Here is a 13,363-nt window from a genome sequence, read left to right on the forward strand (position 1 = left end):
TTGCTCTGCCACAGTGTTTCTATTCTGGTAATTTATGGAGATACTTGATATGGAGAGGAAGACAAGACAGTAGCATATCCGTCAGTGTTTCAGTTTTACAGAACTCTGGGTAACAACCAAAGCCCATTCTATTCACAAAGCACTTAAAAAGTATTTCCAACTCACAATGGAAGTCTTACACAAGACTTCAGCCTACAAAGCTGGATCCATTCATCAGCCACAACTGTCTCCATTCCATCCAGTAGAGGGAAGCAGCACACAAAAATAGTATTTTCCACACGTTAGTGCTTTCTTAAGAAGAAAACAGATCAGCTATTTTGTTTTCAAAGATGCAAGCAAAGGAGTACAAAACTGTGAAATGAGAAACTCCACATTCAGTCTCACTGCTAGCAACATACACTATATTTTTTAGAGCAGTGTTAGAAAAATCTAGCTTACCACAGAAGTCAGGAAACCACCACAAAACTCTGTCTGCCATTGTGGAGTACAAACAATTTTTCCATCACCAGCTATTTAAATTCTACCTCAGAGAAAGCAGCAAGAGCAGAACAAAGGCTGGGCAAGTATCTGATATGCCTGTCTCCTCACAGCTGTCACCCAACCAGTCCTGACTCCAGCTAAATATGTATATATATTGTGATACGGTGCATGGCATCCCCATTTCCCTTCTCCTGCAAAAGAACAGGGGAGAGGGAGGACAGGTGATTCCCTCAGATTTCCTGCGTTGCATGAAGAGCTATTTTAAGCTCTCCTGTAAGCACAACAGCTGAAGTGGCATATGGATTAATTTCTCAAAGGAATATGTGTGTTTGCGCATGTTACATTTTCTTCACAGTTAAGTTCTGCTGTAGGGAAATGGAAAAGGTTAGTTTGCGTCTGTTCAAATTCTAATCCCTCAAGCAATATCCTCAGATCCTGAGTCTTCTTTAAGGATGTAGATACTGCCTTTCCAAAATGCATTTTTCAATATACATCACCTCCCTCTACTTGAACGTTCCTCGTCTTTACACTGCGGTTCTCTATATCTGTAGGCAATGTTCACTTGCTCACGCAGTTCTGTAATTTTGCTCTTGAAATTACAGGGAATGTTTATTACATGTTGCTGAATGACTCCACATAAGCAACTGAGAAGTTGAGAGAAAATGAAAACCAAGGGAGAGTATCAAGTTAAGTCACACGAATCCGATATACTTCAGAAACGTACAGGAGGGATTTAGGGACTCAATCAAGCACAGCAGCTGAAAGGAAAATGGTGACCATATGAACAGAAGTCTAGAAGCAAGTTATATCTGCTGTTAGTCCTCCAAAGTAGCCAACATCAGAAGCAAAAGCTGAATGCCAGAGATCTGTCCCGTTACCAGTACGTTCCAGCTGTGACGTGACAGCATCCACTGGCAAGAGTCATCTGGTTGCCCGAGCCAAGGAGAAACTGAATTGCAGCTCTTCAGCTGCCTCTTGCCATGCAACAAAGTGTGGCGGAAAATACCGCTCCTCAATTTAGAATGGAGGGAGACAAGAGCCATAATTTAATTTCAGAAATGTACAGATTATGTAGGATGTGGCTGGCAAGTGTTTCGGGTAAATGCTACAAAGACGTTGATAAAGTCTCCCAGTTGTTTCTTAGAAGACTGTGAAAATCACCTACATTTAAATTTGAGAGCAAAAGAGTTAAAAGGCTTGGGCAAAGAGAAGGGGAATAAGCAGCAGTGGACTGATCTCCATCATTACACTGCTGTTTAAAAGTTATCTTAAATACACACAAAAGAAAACACAAATGCATAGTATCATTACTGCACTCAGTAGGGAAGGGAGCTGGTCGCCAAAAGTAAACTGAGAGAGTCAGCCAGCTTCTAGATGAACAAGGAACCGCCTAGAAACTCCCTTCTGGGCATGCTGACTAATTGAGAAAAGAAAAACAGGAGCACCCCCCAGGATGTACACTGGCCCTACCAAGCAGTGGGGCCCACAGCAGGCTGCTCTCCCAGGGTTAGAACTGGGAAGTACCCAGCTGTGCAGGGGTAGGGGAGATCTGTGCCAGTCAGACTGACAGAGATGGGAGCTTCTCTGTGCTTGTATCCACAGCTGGCCATTTATTATGTTCCAGCCTTTTCACATCCCAGTCCCTAGGTCATGGCCTCAAAGGTCAGGTACTGTTAGGTGAAGTTTCCATGCCTGCTACATAGGAGGGGAGAAGAGAAGCAACGACAAATCAACCACCATCAACACATCAACAACAAAAGCGACCAAGCAGCTCACTCCAAAAAAAATCTCACGCTAACAATACATAGACTTCTTACTTCCTTGAACTAGGACAGCACAAGTCTGCTCTCCATTCGGATGTGATGCATCTGCAGTGCACCTAAAAGCTGGCAGGGCCTCCCCCTTCTGCTAATCTTAGCAACAAGGAAAGGCCACCCTGAATTTCAGTTGTGCTGTTAATACAGCAACATACTGCTCCTTCTATGCCCGTATCGCTGCCTTAAGAACAACAAGCCTAGTCTTGAGCCGTGGTGGGAGGGGGGGAGTGGAAGGAAAGAGCAAGGCTAAGTCCCTCTGGAAAGGCTGGGCTTATGGTGCACAGCCTAACAAACCAATTTCAAGGGGAAAAAAAGGTATTAAAACTGCTCCCTCCTCCTGAAGAGGGGGAGACAATGCTAAGTAAAAGGACCCACCAACTAATTTAGCTATTGTCCTCTTAATTTCACTATTTTCCAGCAGCATTTTGAGCAAAACGTTTTTTACCTTATGCAAGTGTTCTGATAGGAAGGAAACAGAAATGAGAAGAAACCAGGAATAGATATATTTCAAAGAATTTTGCAAGGTTTTATGCTCTTTTTTTCTTTTAGTAATACACAAATACAGAAAAAAAGATTGTTTTAAGAGAAAAAAAAGAAAACCTTTCAGCATTCAAGCCTTTTCAACATTTCTTTCGATAAAATTGTTCCCACTAAGAAAAGATTTCTAAGCGAGTTTGGGTGGATTTTTAAAATAACCATTCTATTACATTAAACAGTATCTCAGAGTTTCCATCAAAACCAAATGAAGAGATAAAAGTCAGAAGCGAGAGCAGAACAGTTTCAGAGATAGTTAAAAGTGATTTATTTTAAAATAAATCAGCTATGGGTTGATTATTTCCCAAACAGGAAATATTTCCTGAATTGGTGGCATACAATTTTAGACACAAAACAATAAAGGGAGCCTACTTCAATTTAAACAGAATCAGTGAACCATATTACAGGGCTATTCATCTTTTACAGCCACAGCAGCTCAAGAAATACAACAGCAAGGCCATAAATGTGATTGCTTCAGGAAAGGCTGTACAGTGCACCGTAAAAACATTTTACAACAGCAGGAATTCCTGGGTGTCGCTCTCCCCATTTTTTTGGTCCATCTGCTTTCAAAGGGGGCAGGGGGATGGGCGGAGATGTTGTTAAACGTCCCCCGGGACTGCACAGCAATCAATCATCATCTGATGAATGGCCGCTGAAGTTAAACCCTGACCCCTCTCCACAATTCCCACACCAGTGCTCCTCTCCTCGCTGACCAGCTTCCAGCGGCCTCTCCCCCCCCCCCCCCCACCTTCCAGCCCTCACCAAAATTTCCCAAATACCAAGGGCAGACAAAAGCAATGGAATGCAGTAGGCACCACGACAGAAGAAAATTCAGCAAAACCAGCAGTTGAGGGGGTTTATCCTTAACTTGCCTCTCCTGGCTCACCAGCACTTGATTTCTCTCACTTCAGATCACATTTAAGAGCACGTACACGCACAGTTGTCAATAAAGCACATGAAATCTCTCCAGCGTTTTGCTTTCTGTCACGACATTTCAGTGTCTTGACAGAACTGTATTTATGCCTGCAGCGTTAAGCAATTGTACAAGGCAGCAACGTATAGGGCCACGTTTTAAAACACAGACGAAGTCTGATGCCCCGAGCGCTGCCCTGTAACCTTAAACAACAACAAACTCTTACAAACTAACTGTAGCCTCTTGGTTCTCCCTTTGGAAAGACCTCCGTCTGGCATTTGTGCATTAACTTATTTTGAGTTTATGACAGAAAAATCACACGCGCTGTGTCAGTCTGAAATTTTCCATTACTAAAGGTGCTTTATTATTTAATTCCCTTGTCAGCAACTCAAACACCGGTGGCTTTGTTAGGCAGTGTGTGAGGCTGGGGGCATTATGAATTTAGCAGAAACTCATTTTCCAATGAATGTCAGCCCTTCTCTTCCAGCACTGGCTTTGGATTTTGTTGTATTTTCAGAAGATCTGGGGAAAAAAAGCTGCTTCCCCGCATCATTCAAGCAGCAGTATATTTTAAACAGCATATAAATGCAATCATGATGGACAACTGGGTCAGAGTCTGATGCAGTGAATTGTTTTGGAGTTTAAGCAAAAAAAGGTGTGGGGTTTTTTTGGTAGGTTTTTGTTTGTTTGTTAGGTTGGTTGGAGTCTTTTGGATTGCTTTTCCTCTGTTAGATCCTGGTCTTTAGTTCCCATTTTAATGGCAACCTGTGAGAATTACCTCGTGATTACTAACTTATTTCACACCATGATCAGAAAAACACTTTTAAATTCCTTAATTTGGATAATTCTTAAAACTTAAATACCACAAAGTACTGAAGATACAAGTAAGCTATGTGATACACATTTAATGTCTCCATTATATCTGGGACATTAACTTTTAGAGATGCTTAAAAAACTTTTGTGAGTATCAGCTAATGAACAAATTAATAATTAATGAACAAATATGTAGCTCTCCTGACCCAATGCATAAGGAGGAAGTGAGTCCCTACCTAACTAGCACTCTCCCATTGAAAACTCAGCTTATGGCTGTGATTTCACCCTACAACTGAACTGACCTGGTGGCTGGCACCACTGCAAAAGGAAGTCCTGTACCTCCTCTGTGTCCTTCTCCTTTACTTCTTCCCATCTCAGTTTAGATACCTGGGGATCTTTACAAACAACAGGGAAAAAATTAGAAAGTACTTTATTCCATCAGCTGACCCTGAACAGCAGTAGGGCCAGCACACGGGAAGGGGCGTAAGAATCCACAGCTAATGACACAGAGTGTGGCTGGAAGACTGTCAAATAGAACTAGGGGAGGTCCAGGTTGGATATGAGGAAACATTAGGAACGGTCAGATGCTGAAACAGGCTGCCCAGGAAGGTGGTTGAGTTACCATCTCTGGAGGTGTTAAAGAAATGTTTAGGTGTTGTACTGAGGGACACCATTTAGAAGGCAAGATTGGTGGTATGTAGACAGTTGGACCAGACCTCTTGAAGGTCTTTTCCAACCTTGGTGATTCTATGATTATTATCTGACTTACTTAAAGTATCAGCTAAGCTACTGAGCTAAGCCACACAGTTCAGTTCCATATTTAACCAGCCTCACAGCTGGTAGTCTACATCTTAAATCTGGCTAGGTAGCGTTCATCTCAAGTTCTAACCAAGGGGACGCTATCAACCAGATTTAAAACTGTTAAAATAGGCTTTTAAAATGGATGAACGTGCTGCTTTCACAGTTCATGAGTTTTTGCTTTCTCCAGTCCTGCTGTTGGGACATGAAGTCATATATTTTAGAGAACAGTAATGTGACAATGCTGGTCATTCAGGCTACCTCGATTAAAAAGCAAAAACTTTTTGGAAGATGGGTAGTTCTATTAATCAAGGTCAAAAAATCCATTGGGCATTAGGCAGTAGTGAAGCAAAGGCCACCTAGGTCCTTTCAGGGGAGGAAAGCAGTATTTGCTAGTTTTGTGACAAGCAAGATCCACTTTGAAGGCCACATCCTCAGTGACGGTGCAACGAAGTTTGCAAAATGTGGCTGAGACATGTAGTCACATCAATGTCAAAGCTAATTTAAAGATTTGCTGGCTTTAGTGTACTACAAAACTGAATCTGTCTTGGATTGCAGTCTTACAACTAGAGCTCCATTTGATGACTACAGCTGCTGGTACAGCAACCCACCAGAGCCCTGAAACTGCAGCGTGCTGAGCATCCCAGCAGCACCTCCACCAGCTGCAATGCACTGTTCATCTGACCCAAATACAGAGAAAGTATTTTACCACTTATCTGGAATCTTCAGGTTAACAACTCATCAGCTAGCTTTCTTAAGGCTCCTGGGCGCAAGTTAACTGAGCCCACTGATCCACTCTACTGCCTCAGGTTATTGACAGACTGGTTATTGATAGAACATTTCATATCCAACTTATAAACAGATTTTTTTTTTCTTTTTTTTTTTTTTTCCTAAATAAGTAAGGCTAAATATTCTTCTAATATTAATACTGATGAGGTACAGGTATAATTTTCACAGTGGAATATCTGTAAGTCTACATTTCAGGATTTTTTTCCATAAAAATTATTTGGGCTAAGAAAATCTCTCTTTTATCTTAAAAAGTCAAAGCATCTGCTTCAGCACAAAGGCAAGTAAAGGAGCCAGTCTATGGGCAGATGCAATAGTATCAGTAGCTAGTAGATTATGCAGCCAGTGATAAGTCAGGTCTTTTAGAGCTTTCAATAGGGAGACCAGCCTGTGCTTCAGCATGCAACTCATTAGCTGTTTAAATGCAGCTTGTATGCCAAATCTGCATGACACGAGTAGCAGCAGGGTGGTCTTGGCAAAGGGGACAGTGGGCGGATCTAAATATTCAACAGTTCAAGAAAGCAAGTTAATAGCCTGCTGTGGAAGCAGATACTGGAGTGGGTCAGGACCCAGTTCCACTTTCAAGCCAAGTTTTGTCCAAGCCACTGTCGTAAGTCCCTGCAGGTCAATCACTGAGCTTCCCTGACTCTTCAGCTCTCTAAAATGCTTGGGCGCCCAGACAAAGCTTGCCCACAGTTTCAGTGATTCTGTAAAGGACTGATAATTACTGTTACGCTATCACATATGGAGTTTTTATGTCTATTTGTTTTAGACAAAATCAACAAATTTAAATATTCCTACAAACCACTATAAAACATTTTTTCCTTTCATGCACAGCTCAACATTAGAGCTTCTCAAATTCTCTTCCAAGACGAATTAGAAACAGATGTCAAGGTATGCTTGAAGTACACTCCCTTACCTGCAACTAACATCAGGTACAGGCCTCATCTCAACAGCTGTATGTATTCCTCAGCTTTGTCCTGTCCTAACAGCCTTTGCCTCCATTCTGGCCCTTGGCAACTGTTGACATTCATACAAGTCTGACGGCAAGGCTGCTATTATACAACTTGCAAACAAATAGCTACAAAACATTGATTTGATGGGTGTGGAGGAGGAAAATGGGAATTCTACTACTCCAAAGTTCCTAGCTCTCCTTCAAGAGAGCTAGTCCTTATGCAGAAGACAAGCCAGTTGTGGAACGTATCTTAAGCTGACGGACTGTGCGGCTTGCCAGAGCAGTTTCCTGATCCCAGTACAAACAGGTCTTTTGTAGGTTCAATTTTCTTATAGAGCAAGCCTGTAGTCAAACCACTGCTCCCTAAGAAATTTCTTTGGTGAACTAAGTCCTATTTATGCAACAGATTCCTATTAATATTTTTAGTGGGCTTCACTGGGAGGGCAGAGAACCTACCAGGCTAGACATCTTAAATTCATAATGCTTAATTGTTAGGGAGGAAAAACTTGACTGAGTAGAAAGAACACATTTATCCAAAGAAACCTTGGCTTTGCAGTTTATGTGTACGGATATACACACACGTACAGGTCCCACACCAGTGTTACTGTGCAGGGTTTGTTTTTAAACAAGCAGTACTGGGTACCTTGGTTTGGAAAAATGTTTAGAGCATGAATCTCTGCTTACCTTTTCACACTGTAATGCTGCAACTGCAGCATCTAATGCTTGTTGCAAGAAAGAATATCACAGTGCGTATTTGAGAAATCCAACTGTTTCAATGTTACATGAATTTAATTTGTAAGTCAAACTGCAGCAGCTAGATACTAGAAAACTAAGTAACCATGAACTCCCACCCACAGTTGAATGTTTAGCCTAATATGCTGGATGGTCACAGCTAGAGGGATGTAGTCAATGACTTTGTGTCCAGATGGAGACCAGTCGTGAGCGTTGTTTCCTATGCATCCATCTTGAGACCAGTGTTCTTCAACACCTGTATTGATGACTTAAGACAGTGGGGTCAAGCATATCCTCAGCAAGTTTCCTGATGACACCAATCCGAGTGGTGCAGCTGACGCAACATAAAGAAGGGATGTCATCCAGGGGGACCTGGGAGAGTCTTGAAAAATGGGCCCACGTGAACCTAGTAAGGTTCAACAAGGCCAAGCACGAGATACTGCAACTGGATCAGGACAATCCCAGATACACGTACTGACTGGGAGAAGAACTCACTGACAGCAGCCCTGCTGAAGACTCAGGGGTCCTGGTGATGGAAGGCTGGGCACGAGCCAGCAGTGTGTGCTTGCAGCCCAAAAGGCCAACGGTATCCTCGGCTACATCAATAGAGCGATGGTCAGCAGGGTGAGGGAGGTGACCGTGCTACTCTGGCCTTCCCTTGTGAGGCCCCATATCTGGAGTACTGCATCCAGGCCTGGGGCCCCCAACACTGAAAAGTGTGCAGCTGTAAGAACGGTTCCAGAGCAGAGCAACAAAGATGATTAGAGGGCTGGAACATCTCTCTCATGAAGAAAGGCTGAAGGAGCTGGGCTTCTTCAGTCTGGAGAAGAGAAGGCTACAGAGAGACCTCACTGCAGCCTTCCAGCAGTTAAAAGGAGATTATGAACAGGAGGGGAAACAATTTTTACATGTTCTGATACCAGTAAGACAAGGGAGGATGGCTTTAAACTAGAAGAGGGGAGATTCACGTTAGATGTTAGGAAAAAATTCTTCACTCAGAAGGCAGTGAGGCTCTGGCACGACTCCCAGAGAAGCTGTGGGTGCCCCATCCCTGAAGGCATTCAAGGCTGGGTTGGATGGCACCCTGGGCAGCCTGATCTAGTAGGGTCAACCCTATCCATGGCAGGCAAAACTGGAATTAGGTGGTCTTTAAGTTCCCTTCCAAACTAAGCCATTCTATGATTCTCTGATTTACAGTCTAGTTGCTCCCCCTTGCTTATGTGGCAATAACATACGCAAGAACCCAAAGTCACAAGTACAGAATATTGATCAAAAGTAACAAATTTCAGAGATAAAAAAATAATTTGTGAACGACATTGGTTTAAAAGAAAATAATCTAAGCATGGGATGGCTCAACATTTTTGCTTTATGTTTAGAAGTAAATGCTGTTTGAGGGAGATGCCTCTGTACAGATTTGTTTACATCATGTTATTAAAATTGCTCTAATCTCTACAGAATTAAAAAAAGCATTTCCTTGTACCTTTCTTAAAAAGAAGATTAACATGGAGAGGAAAAGTATATCAAGTTTCAGGCTAACTAAACTCAAAGCCCTTTTAACAAAGAGGGCAGCTAATGTACATGTAGCAGAATTAAGCAATTTGGTGAACATCACTGCTAGTTTCTGGTAATACTAGTTTAAATAACAGCCTTGTAGGCAGTTCACATACTTGTCCAAGACAATGTCCCTTTTCCATTTTCCACAATCAACTCCCCAACAGATTTACTTAGTGTAATACAAGCTAATGTCACTACAGAAATTGCAATTACTGACTGCTTGCAATGATGCCTTGTGGTAAGAGTCAAACACACTTGCATATACAAACAAAAAAAATACCTCCATTAGTTTAAATTTAGAAATAAAACTCTACTGCGACCCAACAGTAGAAACTATGCTGAGTAAGAACAGAGAACAGCAATACCAATTTATGCTTTAAGGCATAAGCCTATCACCTGGGATATTAGGAAGGAATTCCTCCTGTCTATCACATTCTCAATGAGAAATGGCATGCTTGGCCAACTGTGCCCACATTCTGAGATAGACTCAGGAAACTCCCATCCTTCTCCCCTCAGCACTAGGCACTGTCTGCTACTGTAGGCTGGATTGTCTGACGGAGAACAATTTGTTCCTCCCAACTCTGCATTTCAGCTCTTCCATCTTTAGAGAAAAGCTGTAACAAGAACTGTCTTGGTATTGAACACCCACAGCAGGGGTTGTTAATTTTTTTTCTTTAATTGTGAAACAATCCATGCCTATTAAACAAGCCCAGTTACCACCAAGTGCCATATGCACATCAAACTCAGGTCAAAGCAAATATGACCAATTGCAGCCTTTTATTAGGAAATACAGGCAAGACTTGTCTGGGAAAACTGACATATAAACCCATTCCGAGTGTTTTATACTGCAATGTTTTCAGTTACTGATTATGCGGAACAGGCTGTTTTGAAAACACAAAGGCAGAACTGAATTGCCCCACTCTTCTGTTCTTTACCTTCTCTGCTCCTCTCGCACTGTCCCAATCGCTGCTTTTATAACTATACAGCCACATAACAAGTCTTTATTGGATAAGATCTTTGAAGAAACTTGCTTTTCTTTGCTGAAACCCCAAATGGCTAACACAAACATTTAGAAAAACAAACTCAAAACATTTCATCTCTCTCTATACCATCATCCTCTCAAATGCTCGCACACTAAAAATACACAAGTGTAAAAATTTTACTAGCGTCAGTACACATGTTTCAGAGCAGGAGAAAAATTACAACATGTTGAGGTTTTGCTTAGGATTCCTCATAAATGAGAAAACTTAATTAAGCAAAACCAAATTTGGACTGCATTAAAAGAAGGGGAAAAAAGTAGTTAAGTCCCAGAGCCAGCCAGTAGCTTCCAACAACACATTATATATGCACCATATCAGGGTTCCTCAGCTAATACCATCTAATTGTACCATCCATGTCAAAATAATCATTATCTGCTCTCAGCACACAACTTGGTGCATATGACTGACTATCTTATTCGGAGAAATGAAGCCGAAGATGACGATCAAAGTTTCACTGCTAGTGGTAGAATGCCAAAACTGAATTTATCAGATTAATATGCCTGTTACACAATTCCACTTAATTTTAAAAAGGATTATACAGTCACATCTTATGAAAGACTTCTCTTGAAAGTGCTATCCTTTGGGTGCTAGTGCACTGTTACTTCCAAATGAACTCTACTATCTGATGTTTGTTTTGGAAGACCTGGCTGTCTTAACAGCCACAGGGCATTTCAATAATCATATAACAAACATTACCGCAGGTTACTCTTTAATCCCTTGTGAGTGAATGAGTAAGTTCTTGTCCACGTATCATATTTTGACACAGCTCTGCAGTTGCTGCCAAAAAGGCACAGTAAATCATAAAAGAAAAACAGATCTAAGAATAAGGAGATCTGTTCCTAGAAGGCAGATGTGTTTACTCAGAATAATTTTATCTTCGTCATTAAAGAACAGTAAGAACAGATAAACCTTTGTTTACAAGCTGTTAACATAGAACAAGACATGTATATTTCTTTCTGAAGATTTAAGGCAAGTCTTGATGGAGAATTCAAGTATGTCTTTATACACCTCTGGCTGTCTCTCTAGTGACACAGCACAACCAAGTCCTCAGAAGTTTTGGTACTCTTAATTAATCACTGCTCTGCCCCACTCTTCTTTCCAAACTGATGGAATACAGGAACAAACAAGTTCAAACCCTATGGCTCCCTTTCCCCTCCTCAAGTTTCTGTGTTTGTTTCTGTTTGTTTGTTTTTTAAAGCCGAGAGAGAGCACCATGACAGGAGAACAGAAAGAGTACTGCAATTTTATTTATTTTCATTTTGTCCTTTTTTAAGTGTTCTACTATAAGAAGCTATTTTCCTCATGGAGATATTTAAGAAAGCTCTCCTGAATTTGGAAGAAGAGGAAAGAGATAAGCATTCCAGGATAAATAAACAGTTATGAACTGAAGCAGAGTATCTTTTTAAACTGCAGAGCAGATTTGAAGTAAAGAACTTAAAGACAACGAACAACTAATTATGCTTTTTCATTGCATCACAGATGCTGTTACAGAGAAGTAGGTTCAGTTTGAGGAGACTAAGGACAACCTTGCATCCCAGTCAAGGTTTAAGTTATGACTCACACTATTTTAACCTATCCCACAGGGCTCCTGTAAGTAGCAAGTAGTGTATATATTCACCCTGCCAAATGATTTGTTGTGGATCATTGTATTTTTGGCCTAACCAAACTAAAACAAATTTTGTAACACCCTTGCATGTTCAGCAATATATGTCACAGGCCTTTTTAAGAATTTGAAAGCATTTGGCATTTGTAAAATAATTTAAAAACTTGTGTGAAATACATCAGGCCTTCTCAACAGCATCAGCTGTTTCTCGTAACACTTGTTAGCTTTAAACAGCTTCTATACTGTGCAGGCACATTAACCTTATCTAAACTTCCACTGCATTCTTGTTTGAGCTTTACATCGGGATGAAAACAAACACAACAAACAACAAGGTTTGTTCAGTAGCCAACAGTAAAGACAGAAGAAAAGCCCTAGAGGCAGAACTAGGCAGGAGTGTCCAATGGGACACCTTAACAAAGACAGTGGGGAGAAAGAAAAGCTAAGACAGTCAGCTCCTTGCCCTAGTCTGGGAAAATACATGTAGTATTGACTACAGAAAAGCAATTTTGTGATGGAAGTGGTACTGCCTTGTTACGGGACACACTCCTACGGAAGAAGTCTTTTCTACATACAAGATGTATGAAAGGCAGCATGAACACCCACATTACAAATACAGCATTTCTGACAAGCACCAGCAGACGCCTGCATTTCGGGTATGTCTTTTCACCTAAAGGCTGTGTTTACACAAAGTGTGGCTTTGCTCAGGTAGGCAATGCAGGAGAATTCTTTTTGATTTCTTTTTTTTAAATACTATCACAGCACAATCAGCAAGAAGTCTTTATGAATACTCTCATATACGCACACTGTGCTCTAGAGCCAGGCATAATTGACCTCAATTACCAAAGTTTTGACAAACACAACTATTTGTAAAATGCAAGATTAAACAGAAGTTAACTCATTATTTCATTTTTAAGTACTGTGAAACTAGGTCTACATGTTCCTTGCCTGCTAAGAAGAAAGTTTGAGGAGGTCGTAGATAGGATTTTGGCCAGTCAAAGGTTTTCTGCAATCCAGGCAAAAGAACAAAATGTTTAACCACATTTCCAAGCAGAAGAAAATTAACCTACTGAACGAAGCCTGCTTGGCTCAAAACACTTCCAGGGAAGTCAGCTCGCTGCCCCCTGCATACCACCTTCACTGCAATCAAAATAATGGAGCAACTTTAAGAGCCACACACAGGCAAGTACCTCTGGTAACTTAGCACCAAGACAGACCTACTGCTTCAGGAACATCGCTTCCTGTAACTCCCCTTTCAAGTAATAACCAGACCACTGATTCACTTAGGATTTAATGAGATTACAGCTTGAGGTGATTTGACTGGAGACCATAAAAGTTTTA

At 41.2% G+C, this 13,363-nt stretch overlaps 1 protein-coding gene across 1 annotated transcript in view; it reads right to left on the bottom strand.

Moving 5' to 3' along the window:
• Positions 1-13,363, bottom strand: part of TRIM71 (tripartite motif containing 71) — a 50,517-nt gene that overhangs the window by 11,799 nt on the left and 25,355 nt on the right. The gene's annotated exons all lie outside the window — the stretch shown is intronic.

This window comes from Lagopus muta, chromosome 7 (assembly GCF_023343835.1).
Source record: "Lagopus muta isolate bLagMut1 chromosome 7, bLagMut1 primary, whole genome shotgun sequence".
NCBI classification, from domain to species: Eukaryota; Metazoa; Chordata; class Aves; order Galliformes; family Phasianidae; genus Lagopus; species Lagopus muta.